This window comes from Alligator mississippiensis, chromosome 12 (genome assembly GCF_030867095.1).
Source record: "Alligator mississippiensis isolate rAllMis1 chromosome 12, rAllMis1, whole genome shotgun sequence".
Taxonomy (NCBI): Eukaryota; Metazoa; Chordata; order Crocodylia; family Alligatoridae; genus Alligator; species Alligator mississippiensis.
In genome coordinates, this window is record NC_081835.1 from 23022907 (window position 1) to 23036076 (window position 13170).

A 13170-nucleotide genomic window follows, 5' to 3' on the forward strand; every position below is an offset into this window, starting at 1 on the left:
GCCAGGCTGGGGCTGTGCTCTGTGCCCCAGGATAGAACAGGGGTGGAGCCTCCTGACAGAGCAGAGGCTGTGGGGAAGAGGTAGGGGTGGGATGGGGACAGATACTGGGGAGGGAGGGGAGCAGAGGCTGGGGGCAGAGGGGAAAAGAAGCTGCAGGGGATGGGGAAGGGGGAGCAGAGGCTGGAGGGGGAGCAGAGGGGGAAGGGGGAGATGCCTGCTCCTTCTGTCTGACCTCCCCACCTACCCCTCCACAGCAGTGGGGGAGATGAATTACAGCTAACCCTCCAATAATTAGATTCCGTACATGGAAAATTATAACACATTTATATTGTTTCCATGTATAGAATCTAATTATTGGGGGTGGTGTGGGAGTAGGGGGGGGGGATCATCTTAAATTCAGGGTCATCTTAGATTCAAGTAAATACAGTAATTGGGGACCAGCTTGGCACTTGGTTGTGCCTGTCCCAAACTGCTGAAGTTCATAAGTATAAATGAGTACAGAGATCAGCTCAAAGAATTTAAGCCCCTTGTCTAAATGCAATGCAGTAAGATATGATTTAACTCAAGTATGGGACCAGGTATAAAATATACAAGCAAACAACTGTACAAATAAAATGCTCAATACCATCCACAGGGGAAATTTCCTATGCAGTAGAGTGCAGGCACTAACTGCAAGTATTTATTTTCCAAATTAAATGAGTAAAATCCCTGTTTTCCCTGTAAACTGCAATGTTATATTTGTATTCTTTACATTTATTTTTGCTGGGGCCTAATCCAGCAGTCCTTAGTGCACCAGAACTCTGCATTTATATTGATGGTCATTTGGTATGAATAAACATTAGGATTCAGGCCCTTGTACTGTGTTCTTCCACTGGACCTGAGTTCTACTTTTAATGTTTTATTTATACCTAGTTTACATGCCTTGAATTAATATTTTTATTACAGAAGGAAAGTGCGAAAGTTAATGCTCTAGCCAAATTAGTCTCATTCACAGTGGTTTGGCTAAAATGTTAACTTTCTCTGTAATAGCAATTACATCATGATTAAAATCAGGTATGGTTTTTGTCTCTACCTTAGCCCTGTTTATTAGTGAGTTTAGTGTGCAAGAGTCACATTTTTTTCAGCTGATTTATTATTATTTATGGCACAGGTCTTCTGGGCTGTTTCTCTGTGTGTGTGTAATTTAATACATGTATACACATGCATACTTTATATAATATAGAACATGCTGGTGTGTAGTAATAAACAAGTTTTCTTGGCATGAATTTGGAATGTCAGCATTAGTCATGAGTACCAAAGTTAATTTTTGAAAATCATTTTTTACATTAACAAGATGTGCACATATTTAATATTATCTTTAGATGGACTCTGTATCACACGCACATCTATGTGTGCTCTTTTGTTGAGAAAAAGAGAGATCTCTTTTTAACTTCAAACAAAGCCTGTTAGTTAAAATCTCATGTGTAGTAGCTGCACCTGCCAATGTGCTCAGCCTCATCTAGTCAGTGGCCTTTTTCCTGAGGAAACCCTTCATGTTATTGATAGGCGTTAACATAGTTGAGGATAGGGAAGGCTAGGGATAGAATTCCACCACTAAGGGAGTTACTGTGGTCCCATTAAAGGCCCCAGATTTGCGAACACTCGTGTGCATACTTAACCCTACTCCTGTGAGGTGCTCCCATCTTTCAAATGGAACTACTCAGGGTAGGAAAGCAGTACTCACATGCATAAATGTTTGTAGATTCTGTTTCTATAGCCGTTTCCCCATTGACCATACCACTGCCACCTGGTTTCTTATTGTCTTGTGTACACCACAGATTTGTGAGTAGTGTATAAAAAAGTAGGTTATATATCCTGTTCTTAGAGATGGAAAGAGATCTTAAAAACACTTCAAAACTATTTATTTGGTCAGATGCTTATATACAGGTACAACAACACAGGCGTGTGTATGTGTACACACACGCACACAATACAATGCGTACAAAAACAGGTGGGTAGACTCTTTCTAACTGATTCATTGGAGTAGTTTGAAATACAACACAATATTATGATAAAATCAAACCCTCATTTACATATACCAATTTTTATCTCTCTTTTTAGCAAAAATATTTTTTAAGTAATTGTTTAGCAAACATGCACATAGTGATTATAAACCTGTGAGCCAATTGCGGAGTTTCCATTGATCTGTACATTATCTGCCTCTTGTAAGTAAACTTAGTATCAATATTTCATCATAGTGCATGCAAACATAGTCCATGATTTAAAAATATAAGGAGTGAAATCTTGGTCCCATTAAATTCAACTGGAATTTTGCTTTGGACTTCCTGGGAACCAGGATTTCATCTAATTTAGTCTAAATATTTTTAAAATTGTTTCCAAATTTGAGTTGATGTCAGAAGGAAATCCGAACCTTACATTCTCTTGTGTTTTCTACCACGAGTGGTTTTGAGTGTCAATATGTTAGGTAATATGGTGCTAGGGTGGATGGACTGCCATTCAAAGATTTAAAAAATGATTTTTTTTAATGCATCTTATGCACAAAGAGAAAAATGTGGCTTTTGCTTGTTCCTTCTGTATCAACAATGAATTTAATTGTGTAATCCTAATTAAATGCTTTAGTTTAACGGTTGCTATTGTTTCATTAGTTATTTATTTAGGCAAATTTTGAGAAATGTTGCACATGCCTTTTGGGGTATTTTAAATAGAGAACCTTGCTTTAAAAGAAGTTTTAATCTTTATCACATCTGTGGTGGATTTACTACACTTCCTGTAAAACATTTTCTAAGGTAATGAGTATAACATTAACAAAGCCTACTTTTTATGTCAGTCAACATTACTTGATTCTTTTCCCTCTCATTCCATTAGCTTTTTTTCCTCCGAAATATTTATACTTGCATGCATTTTAGGAAGTAAACTAAACCAAGAAATATTTTGAAGTTGTACCAGCAAACTTACTTGGCTAGTAATGTAAACTGCAATATTTGTCAAATTGTTATCCAAGCATACATTTTAGTTTTTAGAGAGGTTTTGATATCACAGAAAAAAAAGCGTTTCCTTCTTGTAGCTCAGAAGTAGCAATAGGCTTTATATTCTGTTTAAGAGTCTATCTTTTCCAGGAACACATAGAGATATGGATAACATAGGTACACACTGGAGAATGAGTATAGATGCAAGTAAATTAGTCATAACACGTATCTTCGTAAGTATATCTTTATACCTATTTAAAAGGATAGGATAGATTCTCTTTATATACCAGTTTACTCATGTTGAAGTGGATTGTTGCTGTGGTGGACTTGTTCAGAGTATATTCTTGTGATGACATGTCTTTTCTCCCATTACCTTCCCATCTGGAAATTCACTACATCCTCCCTTTTTCCCCCCATTGAGCTGCTCTGAAATGTGTCAGTAGGGGAGAATCTGCCTTTCCTCTTCCTCATTGGAATACCATGCTTCTGTTTAAATGATCTGTTCTTGAAACTGGGACCTTTCTTTTTCAATAACAGAATATTTCCTAAACAAAAAGTACCGAAAACACTATCAGATGAGAGTTAAATAGAAACATGCTGCTTAAAAGCAATCTCTCTGCACTTGTACTTTTCAGAGTAGTAAAGCCAGAGAAAGCCAAAGTAAAACAGAGTTCAGGGTTTCTATAGCTTATCTACAGTTTAGAAATGTTGGGATATGAATGTATGAATGTCAGGACCTCTCAGGCTGCTATTTATTTTTCTTACTTATTAGACATAAAAATTTGCACCATATGTCAATACAATGGTAAATTTTGTTGTGGTTGCAAGAAGCTATGGGATTTGACCAATAACCCTGGTCTCACTTTTTGGTCTGCTATACCTGGTGCCTCCACTATGTTTTATGTTTTTTTCAAATGCTATGAATTCAGATAAAGGTATTTTATGCCTATATTTGAACGTCTGTTGGCTGACATTTTCTTTGTTGTTTTCACCAGATCATAGCCACTGGCAGTCATAGATTCATAGATGTTAGGGGCTGAAAGGGACCTTACCAGATTATCAGGTCCAGCCCCCACTGCACTTGGGCAGGAAGATAAAAGCTATGGGTTTACACCCAGACTTGAACTTATAGCCTTTTCCCCTGTAACTCAACAACCAAACCAGGGAGCCACACAACAAGGGCAAGTCACAAGTTTGTCACTCTTAGGAGTGTCTACCTATGGAGAGGAAAAAGAGGACCTAATACTGGAAACACAACAATGCTCTTGTCTTTTCTACTATGAAAATGTCCATGTCTTTCAATGGTACCACTACTAGTAGCAAACGTAAGCATGTGTGTTAGTGTTTGCAAGATCCTGTCCCAAATTTAGCTAAGTTCTACATTTGGTTCAGAACTTTGGGGAGTAAAAGGAGTGAAGACAAGTTAGGAGAAAATAGCCCATTAAAAAAATATAAGATGAAAAATAAAGTCACAAGAGGTCAGGGGGACAAATACAAGGAGCTACTGAAAAAATGTTGGGGGCAGGGAATAGAAAGAGAGAAATTATTAGGAAAAAAAATTAAAATACAGTTGTATAAGGACTGCGCACTTATGCCAGCTCTGCTTTGTGGAGAGGGTAATTTCCCTATCCTCTTCCTTTCAAATAGAAAAAGCATTTAAAATATATTAATAATCTTTAAACAAAAAATGCACTTGATTGACAGGGAAAACTACATCAATGTAGTTTTTTTGTGAATTCTGAATCTGTGCCCCTTCACCCCCCCCCCCCCAATCTTCACAATGGATGTATTTACACATGCAATTAATATTTTGAATTAAGGTCCTGATCCCTACGTGGCCAGGGAGACAGTTGCCCCTGTGGCCAGCACAGCTCTCCCCATACTGGGGCTTAGTCAGGTAGCAGTGAGCCCCCTGCTGCCTGGGCTGACCAGGAGCAAATTGCAGTCAGCATCTGCACGTTACTATGGCACATTAGCTAATGCACCATTTATCTAGTACCTGAATGAGTTTGGGACTAGCAAATGGCACATTAGATTAATTTAATGTATAGTAAGTCCCACGCATGTGTAGATGGTGACACCTTACTGCACATTAGATTAATGCACAGGAAAGTGTCTCATGTAGATGCATCCACTGCTAACAAAACCTCTGTAAGATTCACCCAACTTTGGGCCTCAAATATTGGCATATTTGAATAACTGCATGTCCCATTGGACTACTCTCAAGCATGAAGTTACTTGTGTGTTGGTGTTTGCAGAATGATACCTGGCTCTTATCCTTCATACTGCATGCCTAAACTGTTGTATTGCAGAGTTAGCAAGGAGTACATATGAACAGCACAGTGACTTCCATCAGAGAGAATGCAACTGAATAGCTTTGATTGGTTCTGGAATAAACAACTTGTGTGTCCATTACATTACTGCTGTTATGTGGGAAGTTGTTTATTTTCCCCCTGAAATAAAGTCCAAGTGTGAAAAATACGGGAAGAATCCAAACAGCATGTTGGGATGCAACACTTTTGTGTGCAACTAGAGGTCTTCTCAACAAGTTGATTTTGGTGAGCAACTAGAATATTTGAGGGCCAACTGAAAATTTCTGAATACAACTGAAAGATATGTTTTTATTCTTTGGTAGTGTCAGTCAAGGTCAGAGACCCTACTTGCTAGGTGCTAGGCAAAAGATGGATTGTCCACATCTCAAAGTGCTTATAAGCTTGGGCTTTTCACTGGGGCCTTCATGTGGACATGACATAGACACTTTAAGCATGTGCTCATCTTCACTTTCTGACCAGGGATGATTCCTTGACCAGTTAGAAACAAAAGAGGAGCACACAATTACCTAAAACACCTATGTTCACAGCAAAACTGGTAGAGTTCTGCCCATTGATTTCTGAACATGTCCTGAGATGTTGGTTAAGCTGACAGGTAATGTCCCTGAACTGAGGATAAGAAGTTGTTTCACTCCGCCAATAAAGAAGATTGGCAACTCCTGCCATAAGAAAAGTGGGTCATGAGAAAAGAAGAGGAAGAGAACAGAGCAGTGGTTTTATGGTTTAGTACAAGATGAGTATCTCATACATCTGGAGCAGCAAAGAAGAAAGCAAGGAGACTCATGGGCAATGGATAGTTACTCACCAGAGAAGAGAAGATGATATCTTTCTCAGACAGGCTCAAGGTAATTTGATGAGATACAAGAATTTATAAGCAGGTAAGAGCATAATAGTCAAAGTGAGAGTGGCTGCATTTTTCCTTTTCTTTTCTTTTTTTGTTCTGTTCTGTTCCCTATACATTTTTAGACACGGTTTATCAGCATAGTATCTTAGTGCCTGCCAGTAGTGCATTATGTGATAAGTCTTTAACATCTGACACATTGTTTGCTTTCCCATCCTTTTCCCAGGAGGGGAGAAGTGTGCCTAGTGGAATGTTTTGTTTTGGTATTTGATACATGTTGCTGTGTATTTGCTAACGAAGGCAAGATCGAAGACATGCACCTTGCACTTAGAGTGGAAGGTGCTGAGATCTGAAATGGCTCTTGGTTCCTGTGGGAGTTCATTCCCCAGTCCTGAGCTGGCTCCTACCGAAGCTGTCTCCCGCATGGAGACCTTTATCCTTACTGTAGAAAGTTCCACTCTGCCAGAAGAACAAAGACTCTGGTAGAATATGTAATTTTTTTCCATGATAGTCTTCTGGAAGACATCAAAGTAATCAGTGCCCAATGCTTCTTCCAGCACTGCAAACCCTGAGGCATTTGTGCAAAGAAAACATCCCATTTCCCTGTTTCAGTTTTCTCAGGCACACCAGCTATTCTTAGATTTTCAATTTCTGGCTTTATTATCTACTTTGTCTATCTTGTACTGTAACACTTTATTTTCCTTGAGCACTGTATTAAACATGCCAACATGTCCAGCACAGCTAATTTGCAGACCAACAAACTTGTTTTCAGCACCTACTAATCTCTTAGAAAAAGACTCCGCTTTATTTTCAATAGCAGAGACAGTCTGTGAGGAGTCTAGTCTTTCATGTATCAAATCCTGTGCTGGAACATGACTTGTTTCAAATCTAATATACTGATCTCCCACACAGGACTTACAATAGTGGATACAATTCCCCCTGTAGGGTGCTGTGCTCCTTGGGTGATGCTGGAAGTTTGTTTTTAAACACGATGGAAACAGAAGTCTTACCCTTTACTCTAGTGCCAGCTCTGGCAATTGCAAGAAAATTCCAAAAAAGAAGCACAATAATGAGATCAGAAAGTTGTGACTGTATACCTAACAATCCCCCACCATGGGTTGGCAGCAAGAATTGAAATTATTGCTAAAAACACAGGCTTTGACCTCTTGTGTTAAAAAAATAACTAGTAGTCATAGTAAATCTCTTACATGATTCAGTTAAATAACCACTGAAGGAAGCATGTAATACAAACTGAATAAAAAGTCAAATATATAGAAGCCCTAGTTATTGTTTTCCGAGGTATTGTACTACAAGACATGGCCAATGTACATTTGAAGTTACATCTGTACATTTAAGGCAAACACTGCTGCATAGTAATGCTGGTCCAGTACCAATGGTACTATGCAAAATGCATGCAATCAGAAAAGCCTAAGGGTTTGCTCACTTCCTCTTGAAGCTGGCTTAATGGGCAGACACAAGGGGAAGAGGAATCAAGCAAGCCAGAGAGAATGACTCAGTAAGGTGGACAGTAGCCCCCAATGGTTTTTCTGTATCTTGTTCATAACATTAAGTGGATGAAATTAATGACCAGTGGGGTCATTACTGCCCATCAGGGCAGGGACCACGGCCAGACCAAGGCTTCCATTGCTTGTCTCCTTCATTGAGCCACATTCTCTCTAGCTTGTTGCTTTTGTCCTGCCTTCATATCCCTTCCTCTCTTGGCTGTCTTGTGGGTTAGCTTCAAGAAGAGAGATGGAAAGTGTTTAGACCAAAGCCCAGCCTCTGGCCCATTGGTTAGAGCACACTGGGAAATGGGAAATGTAAGTTTTAAACTCCCTCTGGTTGCCTCGAGCCTAGAATGTGGGTCTCCCGTTTACTGGGCATGTGCCCAAATCATTAGGCTAAGAGGTGAGAAGGCTGCCCTTCCCTTCCTTTGTAACAAATAGAAATTACATTGAAATATCACACAACTATCAAAACTTGCATTTATATGGCTATGTAAAATGCTAGACAGGGTGAATAAAAGAGTAAAATAAGATTTTTCTCTAGGAGACTAAACCTTATCTTTCCAAACACTTTCAGTATTGCCTGGTGCTCTGCATGTTCTGTTAGCCTCCCTCTTTCCCTCTTGGAAGACTCAAAATAAAAAAACCTGCCCCTTCCCCCCACCAATCAAATAAGGGGCAAACGCATGCTCTCACAAAGGCAGTGGCAATTGGGGAGGCGGAGAAGATGCCATGAAAGCCCTGCTACTTGAGTTCAGACACGGGGTTGAACTCACCCCAAAGCACATGGAACCTTACAATGTAAGCCTTTGCAGGATGTTTGCATTGTGACACACATGACAAACTATGCACTTCCTGAGGGCAAATGAAGAGGAAGGCATTTAGCTACTCATTTTCAGTGATAGACAGAGCTATCCTCTAGGCCAACTGTAACCACTGGGTGTGTTGCAAGTGAATTATTTACTGAAACAAAATGTGATCATCAGGTCTGTAGAACATTTTAAATTCAGCTTTAACTGAGCCATTATTTGATTCCTAGGTAGCCATTTAAAGTGCCCTGCTTAAAGCAACACTATTGAGTAAGTTCTTACTGAAGAGAGACAAGTGTTGGTAAGTGCTGTGCAGTCTTCAGGATTGTACATGTAAAACATATCATGGGGTGGGGGGTGGGTAATTCTTTGAAGCAGATGTCCTACAGAATGGAATGGGATTGATATGTTCTGCTTCAGGTCAAAGCAGACTTGCGCTGATGGAACCAGAGGTAGGTTCCAAGTAAGATGTTCAAGATCTCATAAGCTGTGGTTTATGAGACAGTCGAGACATATAAGATACTTTCAAGGTTTATAGAAGCAGGTTTGTTGGCAAGCAAGCTACCTCATCAAATAGAAAATGTATAAGGGTAGTGAGATGATCATGATAACTTTCTTACTTACTGTGGGCCCTATGTGAAAAAAAATCCCTTGGTCATTCATGTCACATTATTTCAGGAGCTTTTCTTGTGGTTTCCAAATCAAAAGTATCCAGGCTCTGACTCTGAATTGCCCTTTCTTTTTTTTTAATGAGTAATGAGGCTTTGAATACAAGATCCAGAACAATGGAAATAGTTAATGAAAGGAGGGGAGCTTTATTGTGTCAGTGGATCATGTAACTTTGACTGGGTAGGGTTTTCCCAGTATAACACCGTCAGTATTCCAGGCAAGTCAGTTAAGAAGGAGTTATCAAAAGTAAGCAGTGAGCACTGGGTATCTGGCTACCACATTTTGTGGTACTCATTTTTAATCACACACAAACATTTTGGACTTACCTACTTCACTTCTATTTTAACCAAATACATTGTGTTTTTAACTTATGGGACAAACTGGAACAGGCTTTTTTAATCAAAACTTGACTTTCCTCATCCTCTCAGCACACCTCTCCTGTGACATGATCTAATTCTGTTTGTTTGGCAGTAAATGAAAACATCTTGGGAATGCAGGATGGGCACAGGTACAAACTTTAAAAGCAAGGAGTGATCAAAGGCTGAATGGGCTAACCACTAAACAATTTCTAATTAGCTTACAGCTAACTTACCCAGGGTGAACAGAATGATAAAGAGCAATTACTCTTATAGAGGTCACATAATAGAGACAAATGGCCTGTAAAACACAATACATGGGATAAGAGAATTTACAAATTGAGGAGGCCACAATTGGGTTATATTAAGCCATCAGTTTTTAAGTAGGATTTAAATTTGGAATTAATGGGGAATTCTATTTAAAAGCCAAATAGCAAGACAGGGCCCATAGAAATTAGAGGTGAAAAAGACCAGTAGTTTATGTAGTCGTGAAAGCATATCTTTGGCAATATTGGGTTGTTTGCTCTGGCAGTATGGGGAGGCACCAGGTCTGCTGTAGTTAAGGGTGGCAATCACTTTCTGGTTAAAGGTTAAGTGCTCAAAATATTCTAGAGCAGGAGCTGGCAAGTGTTATAAACCACATGCTGAAGCAACCTACCTGCAGTTCAGTGTGGGCTGGGGGGTTGGGGGATGGCCTTCAAGAGTGCATCAGTGGCAGAGAGCTATGCCTGCACCCAAGCTGAGACGAGGCAGCTGGGAGCTGAGCCTGTGCCATTGCTGCTTCTCCCTGCCCCCTGCTCCCTGGCTGCAGCGTGGGCATAACTTCCAGGAGGTTAGGAGATGCAGTGCAGCCGGGCAGCTGGAAACTGTGTCCACACTGGTGCCACTTCTTTCCCCTCATACTTCCCCACTTCCTCCCTTCTTTCCCTCCCACACTTCCCCACTTTCTCCATCTCCCTGCTGTAGTGAGGGCACAGTCCCAGCTCAGCTCTCCAGCCTGGTAGGGAATGGAGCAGGGACTGGGCAGCTTTTAGTTGTGCCCACATTGTAGCCGAGAGACAAGGGAGATCAAGTGGGGAGTGGAGAAGAAGAAATGGTGGCGATGAGGGCCACCCAGCTCCTGTAAAAACTGTAAGCTGTATGTTGCTGACCCCGCTCTAGGGGTTTTTTTTTCCAGACTACTTTTAAATGAAATGTTCTGAGGCTACTTGCTTTCAGAAGCAATTGCGTGGTCTAAAACAGAATGCAAGATAGGGATATCGTTTAACCCTCTTATCACCTAATATATTAGAAAACTTTTTTCTGTGGTGGATTTCATTTATTTCCTGTCCATGTTTTAAAATGCCCCAGGTTCTCTTTCACATTTGTATTTGTATTCTGTCTTTAGTGGTGTTTGCAAAGGGACCAAATAGGCCTTATTGGTGTTTGCAGCCGTCCTAAATTAATATAGTCAGTATGTTTCATTGATGTGCTATGTGTCTCCTATTGGAGGTGGCCAATAAATATGTCAAATAAAATTGTGTCCAGTGGTGATCTCTTTAGCAGACTAATGGATGCCTGCTCGTAACTCCATGAGTTGTTCATTGCTGTTCTTACTTCGGTGTCTGTTGGTTAGTTTTAAATCCATGTGCGAGTATTGCTGCTCATCTGGATTAATTTTCTAATTGAACTGCGTCAGTCAATATAAAGTATGGTTTGGATCACTTGAGTGTATTTTAACTTCCTGTTCTTGCAGCTGCTCTCACTCCCCTGCTTTACCTGTAACAAGTTGTTTTTGCTACTACCTGTAGTAGTCTGTTTTTGATGTTTTGAGCATTGTGCCTGGTAGTTGCACAAGAAGGTTGTTCATGACATTTTAAAGAACAAGTTAGACAAATACACATCTAGGATGGTTACGATAGGGAAGTTCCTGCCTTGAGCAGGGTGCTGGACTAGATGACCTCCTAGCCCTACTCTTCTATGATTCAAAATGCATGTTCATTATCAGGGATCCTGGTTTTCTCTGTTTAAAAAATCTGCTGATTAAAACCCCCAAAACTGGCGATTTTTTTTTTTTTTTTTTTTGGTCATTAAAATGAAACTCCACTATATATATAGGTATCAGTTGAATACAATATCTTATTGATATATTTACAATTTGGAAGCCTACCTGTGCTTCAATCACTATAATAAAATGCATTCTAAATACCTATAATACATTTTGGCATCTGATTTTGGGTTTTTTATCATGGAAAATCAGAGCTCCCCTTGCCCACCTTCACACATCAGGACATGGGTCCAGCTGCAGCTGTCCCCGCTACAGTGTTTTGTGGCACTGAGCAGCCCTGATATGCCAGTGCTCTGCCCATGGCCTTGTCCCTCACTCCCTACCCACAGCCCCCCCACCCATACTGGTGCCCCTCACTCCCCAACCACTTCCCCCTGGCCCTGCCCTTGCCTGTCACTCCCCACCCACAGGCCCCTCCACTCCTGCTGGTGCTCATCCTACCCCTGCTGGTACCCCTCACTCTCTAACCATAGCCCCTGGCTCTGTGTTTGACCCTCGCTCCCCACCCACAGCCCCCTACCCCCAGCTCTGCCAGGACTTCAGGGCCAGGGACCTGGGTCCATAGTCCGATGCCCCCCCTCTCCCTCCCCCCAGCACTGCCTGAGCCTTGGCTGCTTCCCATGGGAGGCGGCAGCTGCTGTGGCGAAGTGCAGTCCATTGGCGGGGGACAGATGCAAGCTGCCTGTTGCGGGCTCAGAGCTCTTGGCTCTGCTGCCTTCCCCCTGCCCCCTGTCACCCCAGCAGGTGGGACCCGGCATGGCAGGGCAGAGCAGGGCCCAGTGGGGAAGCTCATTGCTGCTCCTGGGAATTTCACACCACCATGGCAAGGCGCCCCCTGCCTTTCCTTAAAATGAGAAAATCTGGGTTTTAGTGCATTTTCCTGTGGCAAATGGAAAACCTGGATCCCTGTTCATTATATATGCTGAACTTTTTCCATCTAAGTGTAAGATCCCTATACATCACTCAGGCTTCGGTATAAATCTGGTGTAACTTTATTGACTCCAGGGGAGTATCTCTTAATTTACATTTATGTGATTGAGATCAAGATGCTTGCCCTAAAAGTTTGCCATTTACTTTTAATAACCACAACAAAGTAAGGCTGGTTTAACCAGTTTTTCATACATGTGGGGCCAGATCTTCAGCTGGTGTAAATTAGGGTAACTTGATTTAGCCCCTGCTGTTTACTGCTTGTTATGCCATTATTTTGTATTTCTCTGTTTGTTTCATTATTTATTGGCACTGAAGTTAAATTCACTATACCCTTGTTGCAAAGATTTTTAAAGATTGCTACCACATTTTGATTTTTTTTCATAACTCAGTGCCACATACCTTGTTCCCTTTGCCCTTTGAAAAATAATCGCCAGTTAATCGAGATTGAAAGTTTTCTTCCTTTAGAGTGAATACCTGAAAACACCTTTTTTTAGAAGTAAAAATAGACAGAACTAACATATTTAAGGGTATAAAATGATTAAATATTCAATTGCAATATGTATCTCAAAAATAAATAATTCCGTTTCACAAGACCAATACTATATCTCTGTGTGTATATATATGTGTGTGTGTGTGTGTGTGTGTGTGTGTGTGTATATATATCTTCTAAAAATGCTGAAGCACATTTTAGCATGCAAAGATATATACAGAATATAC